Consider the following 14,059-nt stretch of genomic DNA (forward strand, 5'->3'; position numbering starts at 1 on the left):
TGAGGAGAAATAGATGATGGAAGCAGGTGCCCTGATGATCCAAGGATGCCAGCTAATTCTCAGTAAATGAAGGCCATCAAGAAATGGCGCAGGTACAGCATTTTGAACTGGCCCGGCCTCATTACCAATTTAAGACGGATGATCTTCCTGAGGACCAAGAAGTACAGGTAGTAGAATCCCATACCCTTAACTTTGAGAGGCATCACATCTATAGCGCCTTTGTTAAGAAGGGGTAGGACCTACTCATCCAGAATCGATCTGTGTGCATTAGAGCACACCCTAGAGAATGGGACATGAAGGGTAAGGTGTGTCCCCTGCAAATCAGCTGGATGAACTAGTGGTCAATAGTGATCATCTCCCAACTGGTGGAAAAATAGGAGACCCTCCCCCACCAGAAGAGGATGCTGTAAGAGGGTGAAGTCCGAGGGGGTTTGAGACAGCAGAGCCAACAGAGTATAGGCTGGACCTGGTTGAGGTGAGGACAATCCTTTGATGCACCCTTGCCGTAATATGAACAGTACATTTGTTGTGGTGTCAGGACTAGTTGAGAATTTGTCTCTGTTTAGGACTACTGAGCTCTAGAATAGCCAAATATTTTCTGTACTGCTGATGGAACTGCCTCGTTGGTGGGAGGTAAGATCCAGTGAGCAAGTTGTGTCCTGCTATTCTAGAAGCGTTTGAAGGAGGAGTTGCCCTTCTCTGCAGTACATACTGAAAGTGGGCTGGAAATCTCCAGAGAAGCCACTAAACGCATCCAGGCATCGTGGTCTAGGGTGATGGCTGGGCAAATGGACTGAGCAACAATATTTACAGAATCCAAACACATTTTAGGGTCTGTTTCCAAGCCAATACGGACTAGATAGAATAGCTTCCTCATGTCCTCCTTTTAATACAGTTTTGTCAATTCCCACAATGTGCAGACAGCGGCTTAGTAAGCACGTGGCATTTACTATCCAACAAATGAGATTGTCCATCAAAAACCTTCAAGCCATGACATCCAGCTGTTTAGATTCTGTCCAGAGGGGCATTATGGAAATTTGTCCACAGACTGCTGTCCTGAGAACAGCTTCTCCAGGAAGCCAAAATGAGTTTCAGCAGAGCCTCAGTACAAGGAAGCATGGTCTTGGTCACACGCTGAGGCAGTAGGCAAGATTTCTATTGCAATGTTTGGTAGGCAGGCCACTAGCATCTTTAAGACACGATGTAGGCCAGAACCTGTGTAAGAGAGTGGAATCAGATTATACGCTTCAGTTATCATCTTTAATGTGAACATAAACCCTATTGGGCACGTTTATGACATCAGAATTAAATCCAAACAACTCCTCCACCATAGCAAAGTTATGTGTCCAGGCAGGAGGTTGATAATCAGTGCAAGCTTCGACCTTCCCGTTTGCCACCTGGAAAATATCCACTGCTTTGAGGGAGGTGCCAAGGATGACTCCAAGTGCAGTTACCTGACCGGCCCTGGGAGCAAAGCTGTGTATTGTGTCAAATGGGTAGTAGAATAATGCCATAGTCATAACTTTCTTTCCAGGCACCTAGGATGGCGTGGGAAAAGGTGCACTGGCAGGAAGCATTGGGGTCATCGCCGGAGTCAGGACGCCCAAAGGTGCTTGTCTGCCCTTGAAGAGTGGCCCTCATGGTGCAGTCATAAAAAAAGGCCAGCATGGCCAGAAAGAAGATTACGACCTGTGTGAGGTTGGTTACTAGAGCAGGAATTCCAGTTAGATCTTCTGCAACTTTAGTATCAGCTCCAAGGACAAATAAGAGCCCGGCACGGCGTTGGAGAACTGAGCTGTGTATTCAAATAGTACTGGGGAGTGTTTATGAGGAAGAAGAGATCTCCTTTCTAAGGCCCTTTTTATATTTTTGGAGGAAAGACCTCTTGGGAGAGCATTCGTTCTAGTCTAATTACTGTTGAATTTGAAGAACTTGTGTTAGTAAAGCACTGAGAGAAAGCTCAAGACCGCGTTGATGTGGTGTGAAAAACAGAACAGACGTCGGCGCACAGGTATTGTCATGTCCAAAGTACAGAGTTGCAGGTCCAGCTGCATGGTACCACCTCGAAGTGCCGGACAGCTACTGCTGAGGAGAAGTTCTTCCCGAATAGTCTGAAGCCAGCAGAGGTGTTCATTAGGTGAAGAATCGGTGGTGAGATGTATCCATGAGTCGAGGGAAATCTGCTTAGCAGAAAATTGACAGATTTAATACATTTGTGAACTGAGACATTGATAGAAGATGAGCTGCTAGGAATATTACCCAAGTCTTAAATTTGAGAGGTGTTGATTTTTATAAAGTGAACTGTGAGCAAGAAGACAGCAGTGTCAAAAAATTAGAAGGCCAGGATCTTGTCGGCCTAAAGACTTTCTGCTCGAGGGAGTACTATCTGGAATTATACTATATATAGAAGGATGAGGGACTGACCCCTTTAGGCTAGTGTGTTCTAGTTAGATAGTAGCTGGATATTTAAGGTTTGCAGCTTTCTATTAACATTGGTAGAAATAGACATGGCCAGATCTAACAGCCCGATTGAGAGTTTAGCAGACAGCAGGGTCTCTGACAGGATGGCAGAGGACATGCATCTTTGACCACCAGTCCTGTTAACAACTATGTAAACTGACAGGGATCCTGTCACTGTATTAGAAATGTGATGGATGGCATTTAAAAATAAACTCCCAAAGTAGGAGATTGTTACTGAAAAATAAAAAATGAATGGCCCCAACTCCCAGGGAGTTTTTTTCCCCACAGGTGTGGGGGTCATTATTGTTTTTCTGTCCCTTACAGGCAGTATTTTCCTAGCGGTAACAGAAAAGAAAATAAAGCCTTTATTCCATCCACCATACCCTGTCCTCCAAACTCCAAATCAGGCCTTAAAGTTGCTACAGCAGAAGTCACAATTTTAGAATATTTTTTTCTTTCAGGGGCCATTCTCAAAACTTGGGAAGTTTTAGCTGATCCTTTAGGTGAGTGAAATTTTCAACTTTAGAATTGGGTGGCTGAGTGCCCTAAGTTGCAGTTTGTGGAAAAGATTTCTAGCCACAACACAAATTGATTACAAACATACTGAAAGCCCATTTTAAGCTGACTATGCAGCCACTGACTTCACACATTGGCTGTAGCTTAGTACTGCATACAATAATTGCCCTTAAAGTGATCTAATCTGATCTAATCACATAGTCAATCTAAACAAAACGGAAATGTGGTAACAGAGACTAGATAAAAGAACATTGCATACAAAAACAATCTAAAAAGGTTAGTAAGTGCTACATAAAACATTTCAGTTCATAAACAGATGCACGCAATAATTAGTCAAGGGGGAAAGGCATTCAGGACTGCTGAAATGTTGTGCTCCGTCTTAGAATCTCTTACCCTTTTCAAGCTAGGATCCACATCAGGAAGCTGCTCTTTTCTTGTACAAACTCTCTTTTGTTTCGAATCCAATCTTTCTTTGGAGAGCTTTTTTTCTATTTCCCAAATGAAAATGTTTTTTCTTTAGCAGAGATGCGCCTTTCCAGCACTGGAATCCACGCTTCCCTCGTAGGGATTTGGCTGAAGAAAAAAAAGGTTCTCCTGAAGCAGTCACACTTCACATCTTCCAAAGAATCAGCCTACCACAAACAGAACGAAAAGCCAATCCAGACAGGAATCTGAGGATGCAATGTGGAAGAGTGGCTTCCCCAATAGATCCTCTGTCTTGGCTGTGGTGGATCAGCTTCCTTTTGGCAGGTTTTGAAATTCCCAATACAGCCCTTGGAGGTGCTCCAGGATACCTTGCTCCATTCCTAGAATTCTGTATCCCTCTCCTATAGGTTTTGAAGTTCTCACTGTGGTCTATCTTAGGAGGAACCTAGGGTATATTAACTTTGGGGCCCATACTTCCTTACGGAATCTTCAGTGTCCATCACCTGTCACGATTCATATTCTCCTCCCACAATCCCCTTCAAAGATTCAGTTTATGAACCTTTGAACCTTTCCCATACCTAGACAGATCCCTTCCACTATCACAGAATATTCGGGTGGATCTCCAGCCCTCCCCCGCTCTCCCTGAGCAGATCCCCAGTTCTGTATCTTGGACGCATGCCGTACAGTCCCTGTGGGCACATCCAAAGGGTGAGATGGAATGGAAGTTACATGTACCCCTCCTCTGCCCCATTAGGGAATTCCCCGGGAATTTCCTTGCACATATACACACCTCCAGCCTGAGGCTTCAGCCCACTTAAGTGAAAAGAACACAGTGCGCGTCTGCCCAGAGTTGAGCGGCATTTCTTGTTCCAATGGACGGCGCCATCAGGGCAGCAGCCAGTAGGGCTCGAATCTTGGGAAGGCTGGCTCACCCTTTCATCCTTGTTGAGTTGAAAAAGAATTTGAACTCTAACTGGAGCGTCAACAGTGCATTGTGTAACAGAACCTCAAGTTATAGGCTGCAAGAATGTATGTCTCTTGAGAGCACCCTGGGACCTGACCTTCTTGGATGCCCCTCAGTTCCCGGATGCCCGCTGCACCTGGGTAAAGCAGCCCTCACCCGGTGGATCTCTGTTCACTCCTTGGATGGACAGGACAGCGTTTCCCGCTCTCGCACCGTGGGGTAGATCTACCTCCTCACCAGCTTCTTCCTTGCTCCGGCTCCGGCCCCAGCCCGGCGCCGGTCCTTCCTCCTCCCCTCCCCGAGTTCTGCAGCAGAGTGTCGGCTCTGCGGAGTCTGAAAGTTCTGCTAGAGCCGGCCGGGCGGAGGCGGAGCTTAGACCAAGGAGGGACTAAAGTTTGCCCAGGGCAGGGGGCGGAGTTAAGGTGTGAGTGCCAAAGAGGGCGGGGCAAAAGGGTAACAATGCAAAAAGAGGAGGATGATTGACACTGCCGGTTTTACAGCACAGGCAAGTTATCACCCAAATCCGTGACTAAATGGAAGCTCCTGTATAGATAGTATCATAGAGATAGAAAACGGACTAGCAGCAAGGCCAGCCATCTTGGAGAGCCTGGGGCTCGATAAGGTCGTCGGATCACAAGGAATGAAGGGAGGGGGCTGTTGCCATATTACTAACCTGACCTTTATTTTTCAGGTCAACCCGTCAAAAATCTCGGGGAAATCAGTGAAGTCCGATTATTATACCTTCTAAAACATACAACAATAAGCACATGAAGAAATTAGTTAAAAGTGATGGAGTGCTGTCTTAATAGTTTCAGAATGATTATTAAACAGTTATTTAAATGGGCAGGTACTGTCCGGTACAGCGTATCAGCACTTCTTTAATTTGAAAAGAAGACCCGAACCTGCATGGTCCTAGGATGCTTGTTTCCAGTCCAGGGAGGACCTGGCCTGGCAATTTGGGCTTGACTGTTCCCATTGGGCGCAGGTTCAAGACTGATTTGCATATGGCTGGGTCCCTAATGCTGATTTTTGTTGTCATAGGCAAACACTGATCATGTGTGTGCGGCATGACCTTAGCCTGTCTCACAGACTGCGGAACTGTTGGACTGGGAGGAGCAACCAAAGAGCTAACCCTATAGTGGTGTAAGGTTACTGCCTTCACCAGTAGTTAAGCAGCACGAGTGCAGTGGTGGCAGCATAAAGTGTAGTGATCAGTAGGAGTGAACAGGTTGATTTTAACCAGTGTCACTTGAAAGAGGCTTACTTGCACCCTCATTTTAAAGTTCCTCTGCGGTGTGCTTAGCTCATCCCTTGGCCTACATCGGTTTGGTTTGTAGTGCGGCAGTGGGTGTATGTGTGTGTGCTGATTGGTGTATCTGCACTGGGTGTATTTGTTTCCTGGGAATGGTACAATACAAAACCTCTTCTTGCTCTCTCTCTCTGAGTTTGCCACCATTTCGTTGGAGGAGTCTGAACAGGGCCTGAAATCTTGTAAGTCTGGCTCTCCAGATGACCTCTGTCCTCCCCGTATCCTGATTGCTAGGCTGAATGCCATTAATCGTATCTCAAACCTTCTTCTACATAGCTCCATTCATTCAGTAACTGTTCCTATCTGCTGGAAACATGCTTGACTAATACCTTTATTAAAAAAGCTATCTGCAGCTACATCGATATTGAGCAATTTCAGGCCCATTTCCTTATTGCCTGTCTTCTCTGGAGAGGTTAATCAACGGCCAACTGTTTAACTTCCTAGAACAGTGCCAGCTCCTTCACCCGTCCCAGTCTAGCTCCCGCCGTCACTTCAGCACGAAATCCACTTTAGTGGAGGTCACTGACTCCATCAAACCGGCTGTGAACCAAGGAAAACAGGTCGCGTTGATATTGTTGGACCTATCCGTGGCCTTTGATACAGTACAACACTCTACTCTTCTAATCTGGAAAATATAGGTAATGGGAGATCGGCCTTAGCCTGGATCTGCTCTTTTTTGAAAGACAAAAGTCAATCGGTTTGGATGTCACCTTATGCCTCTGACCCCAAACCATTCTTTTTTGGGAGTTCCTCAGGGTTCTGCGCCGAGACCTATGCTTTTTAATGTATATATGACCCCCATGGCTTCATTGGTAGAGTATTTAGGCATTCAGATTGTGTCTTATGCTGATGATATGCAGATCCTTCGAACTCTGTATAAGAACGCGACTATTGCTTACAGCAAGCTCAAGTCCTGCTTGACTGCTGTTACCCAATGGATCCAGCACCGTAATCTCCAGTGTAAGACCAGTAAAACAGAGATCTTTCTATTTGGCTCTCTACCCCTTTCTGGGACAGTGATTGTTGGCCTGATCATAGTCCTCCTTCACTGGCCCTAGTCATGTCAGTGTACAATCTGGGGGTTAAAATTGACAGTCAAACTTCTTTTGGCGCTAAGGTTGCAGCAGTGGTTGGTTCCTGTTTTTGGACTTTTACAGTCAACTAAGAAATTGTTACATTTTCTCCTGGCACAGGCTCAGAAGTTGGTCATTCATGCCCTCATTACCACTCAACTTGATTAGTTTAACTCTCTCATGCCTATTAACTGAAGAGACTTCAGCTGGTACAAAACTCTGCTGCTCAACTACTACTAAAAGTCCCCAGATTGGCGCATATTCGCCAACATCTTAAGGGGCTGCCTTGGCTGCCTATTAAAGGGAGGATCCAGTTCCTATGTCTCACATTGATTTGCAGGGCATTCTATTGGGTCCACCCTGTATATCTTGCCAATAGGCTCACTCCATATCATCCTGTCAGATCTTTTCACTTCTCTTGCGCTGTGCTGGCAGTGGTCCCAGGAGGAAGAGATGGGGTGGCATCTCTTTCTCTTTGTTCACCGTGGTGCTTGAAATGCTCTTCCCTTGGACTTACGTGCTAGAAAGGATGCACGCTGTTTGAGATGCAATTTAAACCCTGGTTGTTCCGATCTGCCTATCAGTAGGCTGACTCTTGTTTCAGCCGGCATCTAGTCTGCCTAGTGCCGGGACACTCTACGAGTAGCCCTGCACTTTATAAAGCCTTTGATCGATTGATTGAATGGCAGTACTGTGCAGTGCATGCATGTTGAATGCATGCGTTGGGTGTAAGTGTGCCTGTGAGTGATATGGTATATGAAGGATGTAGTGCTAGGTAATGTGTGCATGCTAAAGGTATGTGCAGTGTGTATGTGTGCCTATGAGTGATACAATATATGAAGAATGTAGCACTGTGTAGTGTGTGCATGTTAAATGAATGTGCTGGGTGTATTAGTGGCTTTGAGTGGTACAGTACAGGGAGGATACAGTGCTGTGCAGTGGGAGCGTGTTAGATGTATGTGCTGGGTTAATGTGTCTCTTTGAGTGGTACAGTAGATGGAGGATACAGTGCTGTGATTTGCAGTGTGTATGCTGTATACATGCACTGGGGGTATGTATGCCTGTGAATGGTGCAATGCATGGAAGACCCTGGGTTCCATTTTAGGGGATCCAGGTTTGCATGATGAAACATTAGGATAGCAAGTAGAGGAATCCCCCAGATAGATTTGGGTATTTCTGCATTCCTGGAAGCTGGGTGGGACACACAGTGGGGAGGGGGAGAGCCAGGCTTTCACCATACACTTCAAAGTGCTGGAACACTTTTGACTTTAGAATAGAGTCAGAGTGGACTCTGGAGACTCGGACAACTAGTGGAGCATACCCTGTTTGTTGTCAATAGTGAATGGGTATAACCACTAATGCTAGAGTGAGGAGAAAGTTGAACAGGGAATCGCCAAGGAAACACTAGAGCCTCGACCCCTGGGGGGAGTGTGTAGTTGCTTGTGAATGTCATATTTTTCCTGTGTGTTCTTAGCTGTAAATAAAATACTTCTTTTTTTTATATTGATAAAAGTGAGTATTTTGCTGGACAATGATTTATTGCTGCTTTGTGCATTTTGAGTTGTGAGCCTGTGTTCACTCCCTTGTTTCCACCTCCCCCTGAGGGAGCCTTGGACTGCTCGTACCTCTGTTCCTATGAGTCAAGTGCTGAAGTGGTTCTTGGCCCAGGTGCTCAGGATCCATAGTAGCTTGGGCCAAAGACATCAGGAATAAAAGGCCTCAACCCCCAGGCTGGGTACAGTAGCTTCTGCTTGACCTATGGCCCTTTGAAATGGGTTCTGACAAAGTTCATCCAACCTTCATGCTGAAGTAATTGACACCAGAAAACATTCTTCCAAAGAAAGACATTTTGGATCAGCAGTGTCCAGTGCTTCAAAAGGGAAAGACTGCAAACATGTTAAGATTTACTGGAGATCCCAAGGAGAAAATAAAAAATTAGATGAGAAACAGAAAAACTTTAAAACAGCCTAGGAACTAGATCCTCTGCCTCCTTCATTGACTTTTCAGAATAAGACTCAAGAGGAGAAGGTCCCCTAGAATCATGGACCACTTCTACTAAATACAGAGACATCCCTTGTTTCAAGAGATTTAACCTTTGACCCTCCAATCTGATAGCGTGAGTAGTACAGGAAGTAGAGGGCTGGTTGTCTTTAGGAGGGCTGGAAAGTGAGGAAGGACCCAAGGAGTCTGAAGCGCCATCTAATTGCAAAGTTGGAAGTTAGTACATCCAGGCTCAAGGGGAAGAACTACAATTATGTGAGCTTCTTACTGACAAATCTTTAACAACAACCTCTGGATTATTAGAAAAGCAGCAACAGCAAACATTAGCTTCGTTGGCCATTTCAGAACCATTGCATCTACTCCCCATCCTCTTTGTTCTAAAAGCCAGAGGCAAAACCTCAGGATGAGGACATTCGCCCTGGAGGCAAAGAGATCTATGTGTGGGATGCCAAACTTCCTACAAATTGTGTGGAAGATTTATCTGGACAGTGTCAGGTTCTGGGAGGATGCAAACACTCTGGTTGAGTGATTCACCTCCACATTGTCCAGACATTTGATGTGCACTGCTGATATTGAGAGTTGATGACTCTTTGTCCAAAGAGCCAGGGAACATGCTACCTCGTGTTTTGCCTTGATGATTGATACAAGCTACTGACATTGTACTATCAGACCTTTCCAGCACGTTGAAGTGAGGGAGCTCAGGCTTAAAATGAATTAGGAAATTAAACACTGTTGTTAACGCCCTCCAATAAGAAGTCTTTGATCATTCTACTGAGCTCCACTTTGCTTGAACTGATAGACTTCCCAGAGTCGCGCTCCAGCTGATAGTGCCGGTGTCTATCGACAGAGCTTGAGGCGATTCTGGATGCATTGGGACTCCCCTGCATAGGTTGTCTGAAACCAACTACCACTGAGGAGCGAATATCATGTCCTGTGTCATTGCACTCATCTGCTCTACATCTTACAAAGCTGATGACCAGTATTCTTGAAGATGAATCCGTAACAGTCTTAGGTGAAGCGTTTCCCACTGTGAACACACTCGCTGCCATGTGACCCTGGATCTCAGTCCAGTTATAGGATGATGCTTCTATTAGACAAATGAGAGATTCCAACTGGTTCTGGAGAAGGGCTGCTTCTTCTACTGGAAGAAAGACTTTTCTCTGCTGGGTGTCGATCTTTGCTCGAATGAAGATGAGATGATTTCATAGCTGCAGCTGACATTTGGATAAATTGAGGAAAACACGGTCATGGTTTTGAGTAATAATGGTCTTTTCCTAATGATGATTCAGTAGTTGAACTGATGGAGCTGAAACTAACCAATCATCCATGCATGGATAATATTGATATTCCTTGAAGATAAAGGTGAGTAATCAGTGAAGCCACTACTTTCATTAGAACCCTTGGAAATTAGCAAAGTCCAAAAGGGAGAACCCTCTATTGCCAATGCTGACCCTGGACACGATTTTAGGTACTTCTGATGTGATTTTGAGATTGGAACATCAGCGCATGAAGACATGAATCCTTCAAGTCTAGTGCAGCCAAAAAATGATCCTTTTGAAATAAAGAGATTATTCTTTGGAGGATCCCTAATTTGAAAGCGATTTAGCTCACAGACTTATTTAGCTCCTACAAATGTATGACAATCCAAAATTCTACCTTTAGTTTCAGTACTAGAACAACAACTGACTACACACCCTTCCCCTTTGCTTTCTACAGGACAGGAATAAATGACTTCTTCAACCAGAGTAGCTGGATTCCTTCTTCCAAGGCCTTCAACTTTTGCTGAGACTGTGGTAAGGGGTTAGCAATGGTCTCTGAGTGACTCGAAGAGAAGATCAATTTAAATTCATATCATCTCCGGACAATGCTCAGTACCCATTTGACTGAGGTGGTCTCAACAAAATAATCACATCAAGCTCTTCACGCACAGCTACACTGCAAGATCCTCCACAACATCGGACCTACATACCTCAACCACTGCCTCTCCTTCTACACTCCCACTGGACACCTCTGCTCCGCCAACCTGGCGCTGGCCACCATCCCACGGATACACAAGACTAAGGCCGGAAGAAGATCCTTCTCCTACCTCACCTCAAAGACCTGGAACTCTCTTCTTTTACCTCTCACACAAACACCCTCACTGGCTCAATTCAGGAAGGACCTCACAACCTGGCACTTCGACTGAACTGCAGAACTCCCACCTCCAGTGCCTTGAGACCCTAAAGGGTGACTAGCCGTTCTCTATAAGAATCCTGATTGATTGACTTCTTTCAAGGCTCCAGGAAGTAACGGATTGTGCCACCAACTTTTAACTCATGACCACTGACTTCCTGGCCACTTGCATGGTCAGGAAAGCTGATCTTTACTTGAAAGATCATGCTTCTGTTTCTGTAAAGTGATTACGTCTTGCTGCTATTGATGCTCCACAAGCCATTGCAGAACCTGTTACAGCGTCAAATGAAATATCTGAAAGAAACTAAACTTTTGAATCACTTCACACAGCTCACCGAAATCACAGAGGAGAGACTGCAACATTTAAGCCCCATAGACAAAAGTACATAGAGAAAGATGCAAACCAGAGTAGACCTTTTTCAATATAGCATCCACGTTGTTCTCTGCTGGATCTTTGAGAATATTTTCCTCAGCCATAGTTGGTCTACCCACCAAACTTGTCACAACTGAGCCAAAATGGATAGAATCGTCAAATTCACTTTCATACCTTCGTAGGGATATTATCTTGCCATAAATGTAGGATGGCAGAATAATCTGGTTTGAGCCCTCTCATTTATTAAAAACAACCATCCAACCAGACTGATAAATAGGTAGCCCAACACTAGCAGGTTTCCAAATTATTGCAAGATTGTGTTTTTAGATGAGTCAACTATTTCATTGAAAGGAAACTCCCTATTATTCTTTATATATGTTAGCAGTTCAGGCATCAAATCTTTTAAAATATACTTCCCTTGTGATCTGGAGGCTGGATAGAGGACCCATCAGAAAACTCAGATGCAGAAATATCTGAAATCATGCTTTCCTGCACAATCAAATCCACACCATGTTCTTTCTTTTGTTTAAGGGAAGCAAAGGTTTCTAGAATCAGTCTCTTAAGTTTGCCATCATCTCCTCTATCCTCTCGGTTCCTTTTGGGAAGAGGAAAAGATCTGCTTGTTGAAGAGGGGAAGGCGATAAGAGACTCCTCTTGTGCGATTGTTTCCCTATATTAATAGAAATGCAACTAATAACCATGTGTTATAGAATTACAATAAAATAAAATATGGAATTTTACCCCTTTTAAAGTACTTAGGACCCACCACAAAAGGCACCAAGTGAGCTAATGCTTCACACAAAACTAAAAGTTCACACATGCTCATAGAATCTGGTTCCACACATGAGTGACTAACGGGACTCGCATATGCGCAATTCAATGACTCCACGCATGCGCTATCCACCCTTAGGCCTCTGTGTATATGAGACCTAACCATGGTAGTCCACACACACACAAACCAACAGCGGGACCCAGGTGAGCGTATTTAATAACGAATGCATCTTTGAGAAAAATCTCCATCAGACCCATTATCTTATCAGCTTCAGAAGCAGAAATAAGAACAGTCTGACAGCATCCTCGCCCCTTCAAGATTTTCAAAGTCACCATAAAATACATATACCCTTACCTATAATTGGCTTAGGGATCCAGTCACCACTCCCCACAGCCTTGTGCCCCAGCTACGGCAGTGGAGTTTCCTCCAAGGCCAACAGGGAGTAAAAGATCTCGCGCATTAGATACTGTAGGACGGCTACTACCTGCGCAGTCCTGGTCATCATTCCATGAGGCAGGAAACAAAATAGAAAGGGGTGAGGGATTGCAACCCTATTATAGCACCCAGCTGAGGGTGGTGGGGTTAAATAAAGGTTTCATATTTTGTTTCCTATGAGATTGGTAGCGGTTCTCACTAGTCATGACAGGGACGAGGAAGAGTGACGTAGAGGTAATGTTAGCAGCCACAATCTACGAGACTGCACACACTACGGCACACGTCCTTCACTTCTCAAACCTCAAATAACCTAGCAAAAACGTAATAATAAGGACAACAAATAAAATAAAGCACAAGATAGCAAGCGGTAGCAAAAAGAACAAACAGTAAAAATAGCAATAAAATAGCCATGCAGGTAAGCCAACCAAGGAAAAGTGGTAGTTTAGATTGGCTCAACTCACACGCTAGAACACCTTGACACCACGTTCCAAGGACACCGCTCTTCCATTCCTGGTTCTGACTTTACATATCATTGTTATCAAGGATGTAGGCTTTATTTAAATGAACTAAGACTACAGCCCCCAGAATGCACTGATTTTTAAATCAAAACACAGAATAGGAAAAGGTGCATCGAAGTGACACGGAGTCATCTGGTCACCCTAAGCAAGAGGTCTAATAGCACATGTTACCATACATACAAAGGCTCCTATTCTGCTAGGCGGCCTCCTCACCCTTCCTCTGTCAGACCTCATGCTGTCCTCGACTACCATGTCCCATGCCATTCTCCACAGCGCCCCTCTTGGCCACGGAACTATAACACTCAATATCACTCATTAACATAAAACTACTACATCCTTCCTCATGTGCATCAGATTCACACTCGCCAACCCGGTGAAACACAGCCCCCCTCGTTCTATCCCGCGGTGTTTTACACCCATCTGTTCCAGAAATTCACACATCCTAACAGATATTAATTGTGTTCTGTTATCTGTCATCAAATACGAGGGGACCCCCTCTCTTCCAAACACTTTCCACAAACCTCCTTTTGAGCTCCAGCCATTTTGCATATACATCTACTATCACCATGGAAAACATTTAGCTTTCCCGCTGTCACAGCATGGTGCCAACAAAGCCCAAACACACGGATCCAAGGAACACTGGGATGACCTATCCATCCTCCTCGTCCTACCTTTAATCGTTTCTCACCCTCCTTACATATTCTGCAGTCTCTCAATCCACAGGTGATTTCTGGTGCATATGTAGCCACTCAAAATTTTCATTGATGCAAGTCAATGTCACAGTTTGATCCATGTCACAGTTTACCCTCATGGGCAATGGCAACCATACATCTGCGTAATCTTTCAAGATATATACATTTATCTCCTTGCATGATTAAAACCTAATTTGTGACTCTATATGCATATACTTTAATGATTATTGCTGGACCATGAAAATGGTAATCCACATGTGCCTCAACAAATTTAGCTCTGATCCGTTAATTGCCTCGTTGTTTTCAATGCTTGATTGCTATTTTTGCATGAAATACATGTTAGACTTC

The 14,059-nt window shown here is 44.6% G+C and overlaps 1 protein-coding gene across 2 annotated transcripts in view; it reads right to left on the reverse strand.

Annotated features, from left to right (window-relative positions):
• Positions 1–14,059, reverse strand: part of BCL2L12 (BCL2 like 12) — a 136,867-nt gene that overhangs the window by 100,050 nt on the left and 22,758 nt on the right. The window contains exon 1 of one of the 2 annotated variants that reach the window (XM_078655259.1): positions 3,370–4,692. The exons of the other annotated variant lie outside the window; for it this stretch is intronic. The gene's annotated coding sequence lies outside the window, so the exon portion shown is untranslated. Of the gene's footprint in view, positions 1–3,369; positions 4,693–14,059 lie in introns of those variants that run through there. 2 annotated transcript variants of the gene reach the window in all.

This window comes from Lissotriton helveticus, chromosome 7 (assembly GCF_964261635.1).
Source record: "Lissotriton helveticus chromosome 7, aLisHel1.1, whole genome shotgun sequence".
NCBI lineage: Eukaryota > Metazoa > Chordata > Amphibia > Caudata > Salamandridae > Lissotriton > Lissotriton helveticus.